We start from the raw sequence: 3,867 nt of genomic DNA, 5'->3' as shown, positions 1-3,867 counted from the left end.
CGATAGATCTCAGCTAAGTTCGATCGATCCAAGTCCAAGGTTCGATCGATCGAATTTCCTCCAGTGCGAAAAAGTTAAAAAGCCAGCTTGTTCAATCCGTCCTCTATCCAATCATTAGGGAATATTCTTTGCATGACCCCAGATCATTTTGTGTGTCACTTGACCTACATATAAAAGGAATATGATGTACTTTTTGAGATATATACAATTCTAGGGATTATTCTCAAAGGAGGCAAGCTTTAATGTAGAAGAAGAGGAGGAGGAGACTAGAGACACCATTGGAGTTCTTCATCAACAAGGAGTAGATTCCTTCCACCGAATTAGCCCTTGAGGGTTAGAACAACATCACCATGAGTGGCTAGACATCCTCTTGGGGCTAGAGTTAGCCCCAAGCATGCTTTCTATATCTTAATCTTGTGTATTATTGAGGGATTGGTGTTGTAATTAATGTTTTGACTCTTTGATATATATAGATCTTGATTGTTCAATGATTTTTGTGGTTAAATGCTTTCAATTAATCATTTTATTTTATCCATATGTCTATGTATGTTAGAATAGATGTTCATGTGCTTGTCTATAGATTTAGTGTTATTGATGCATGTCTTTGTGTATTGATGCTATAGATTTAGAGATTGTCAAAATATAGTGCTTAATGGAATGCTCTTGTGATTTTCTTAATGGTTCATACTTATTCCTTGATGGATTGTGTCTCTCCCCTAGTTTATTTTCATACTAGTAGTGTAGATGTAGTGTAGTTGTAGTGTAGTGTTAAATGGGAGGACAATCTATGCTTGTTGTTTGATGATCCAAGCTTTTGAATGCAAGTAGCATATGTCTCTAACCTTGTGTTGTATTTGGATTGTGAGCTTAATGAAAGGATTAATGACTTGTTTTGATCTATTGTGCCTTTCACATGTTATTTAGACAATATATGCATCATTGCTTAGATATATTGTGACTTTCACATGATGTTTAGACAATACATGTTTAACTAGTCATCCTTGCTTGTTGAATCAACCAAACACACACACACATCAATATTGTAACACACCATTTGCCTTCATTAGTCACTTGTCAATGGTATAGAAATGTATTGCTTGGTGGTGATCTCTAAACCCCAAGACTCTTCACTCTCTTATTTGCTTTTAATTGCATTCTTTTGTTATCACTTAGTTTAATTTAGTTGTTCTCTAGTCTAATCAACCAACCAACCAATTATTTGATCACTCGACCTACTAGCCCTAATAGCGATTCCACAACCTTCTTCGACCCTCACAATCCCTTGGGACGATCCCTACTCGCCCTAGCTATATTTATAGTGAAAGGTAGTAATGGCTTTTATAAATGTAAAACTTGGCCCTCGCCTAAAAATCACACTCTTCAAGCTTATAGTAGGACGACGGACCATAGTTTTTGGCGCCGTTGCCGAGGATTGATTTGATTTGGCAACGTCGGAATTGTGGAATCAATTAGGATTAGTACTCTTTTAATCGTGTCTTTACTTTATTTTTATTTTTCTTTTTGGTTGCTTATTGTGTTGTTCTTACTTGACTAGGTGCATTGCTGGAGAGGAAGCAAGCAAAGGAGCATTCAAGCAAAGCAAAGAAAGTAAAATGCTAAAAAAAATTAAAAATTTAAAAATTTTGCTAAGCTAAGCTTTAAATTTGGAGTTGAAGTGCTAAAGGACCTTTGTAAGACTTTCTTTACTCAATCCCTTAGTTAAATCGTCGGCCCGCGTGAAGGCTTGTTTTTAATTGTTCTTTGCATCATTGTTGTTAAAACATGGGAGTATGAATTAAGTGTTTGTGGAAGAAGTCTAATTGCATTGTTGTGAAGGCATAGTGTTTGTCATTCTTTGTCCTTGTTGTGTTTTGCATTGTGCATGCATGGACATCGTTCATTGAGACCCACTCTTGTCCCTTTAGATTTGCATCTTGAATCCATCGTTAGAAATCCTAGGGGAAGAGGAAGTTCAAATAGAACCAATCTATCAATGGATGACCATAATAATGATCATGTTGAGGACCTTGGTCACATAGACCAACAAGGTATCCTTCATCCAAATGTGCATGATGAGAACATACAAGTACCATTAGGCATGCCTAGGCCATACATTCACCAACCACTACAACAACAAGGCCAAGCTCCATATGGAATGCCAAGGCCAATGTATGTTCCACAACCTCCCATCATCAATTAAGGAATTCAAAACCAAGGTGTTCATGTTGCACCTCAAGTAGTTAATCCACCTCTTGCTTTAAGAGACCATTATGTGCCTAATGAGTATAATGCACCTACATGCATTCAATTGCCTCCATTTAAAGCACATCATTATGAAATTAAGCCACAAACCATTCAAATGCTTTCTAACTATCATGGACTTCCAAGTGAAGAACCGTAGAAGCATTTGGATGAGTTTCTTGAAGTATGTTCCACCGTAAAATATACGGACATGCCGGAAAAGGTCTTAAGACTCAAACTTTTTCCATTCACCTTAAAAGACAAGGCAAAGTATTGGTTTAACAATCTTAGGCCTTTTTCAATCATTTCTTCGGCAGAAATGCAACAAGAGTTCTTGAAGAAATACTATCCGGTTTCAAAAACCAATGCTATGAGAACCTCGATTCGAGAATTTTCACATGGGGATGGAGAAACGTTTCATGAGGCATGGGAACGCTTCAATGAATTGCTTAGGAAGTGTCCACATCATGACATGCCCAAATGGCAATTAGTTTAATATTTCTTTGAGAGCTTATCGGACAATTATAAGGGTATGGTTGATCTTCCATGGGTGACTCATACATTAATAGGCATGAGCATGACATGTGGCGTCTCTATGAGAGCATGAGTGAAAACTCTTTGCATAGAACATTATCATCCAAGAATGGTAAAAATTCACAAGGTAGGAAGAGTGTTGGCTTACATTAAGTCGACCATTCAAATGAAATAGCTGCCGAAATGAAGTCTTTATCTCAAAGGTTTGATCAATTTTTTATTAACCAAAACTCGGCAAACCAAGTATCTTCCTTCCCTAACCATTCTCATCGTGCATCAAATAAAACATGTATAACTTGTTCTAGTGTTCTTCATTCTACTTCTCATTGTCCTCATGGAAAAATGCAAAATGAACCTAATGAACAAGTCAATGCAGCTTTTGTGAACCAAGAGAACAATCCTTATGGTACTCATTATATTCCAAGTTGGAGGAATCATCCGAATTTCTCTTGGAAAAACCAAGGAGAGGGCTCAAACCCTTCCCAAGGCAGTTTTCAAGGGAAGTACATTCCACTTCCACTTCAAAACCAAGGATCCCAAGGTTATAGACCTTTTCAATCACAAGGGAATCAATTTGCTAATTCTTATTTTACCAACCAATCTTATTCCCAAGGAAATACTAGAAGTCCTGCCTTTGAAGAAAAAGTTTTGAATGCTTTGGGCACTTTAGAGGCTAACACTCAATTGTTTCATTCTCACTCTCAATCTATTGCGAAGCTAGAAAAAGTAGAGAAGGGAAAGATACCTATTAATGCCCCAACTAAGCAATAATGTGTTATGGAAACCCATTCCTCATCGGAAGGCCACACCATTGAACATGTTAATGCGGTGACTACCTTGCAGAGTGGTAGGATTGTGAACAATCAAGTTGAAATGTCCAATGAAAAGAGTGAACCGGTGCAACCTCAAGTTGTCACCCATCCCATTTCACATCCAATTCCTCCTTCATTGTATATACATGATCTTGTGAATGAGAAAGTCTTGAAAAATGTGTTTGAAAAAATAGTTTTGAAAAATGATGTTGAAAAAGTTTTGTTAAAAAATGATTTGAAACAAAATGATTTAAAAACTTCTTGTGTTGAAGAGAATTCA

At 36.9% G+C, this 3,867-nt stretch overlaps 1 non-coding gene across 1 annotated transcript; it reads right to left on the bottom strand.

Moving 5' to 3' along the window:
* Nucleotides 1–2,606: 2,606 nt before the first annotated feature.
* Nucleotides 2,607–2,715, bottom strand: LOC132280522 (small nucleolar RNA R71). Its single transcript, XR_009471590.1, has one exon. It is a non-coding gene; the product is annotated as a small nucleolar RNA R71 (small nucleolar RNA).
* Nucleotides 2,716–3,867: the final 1,152 nt, after the last annotated feature.

The sequence above is a fragment of the Cornus florida genome, unplaced genomic scaffold (genome assembly GCF_030987335.1).
Source record: "Cornus florida cultivar Cherokee Brave unplaced genomic scaffold, ASM3098733v1 CherokeeBrave_3.0.0_Hap2_Chr10, whole genome shotgun sequence".
Lineage (NCBI taxonomy): Eukaryota > Viridiplantae > Streptophyta > Magnoliopsida > Cornales > Cornaceae > Cornus > Cornus florida.
Note: the sequence above shows the minus strand (reverse complement) of the source record. Positions and strands in the feature narration are given on the sequence as shown.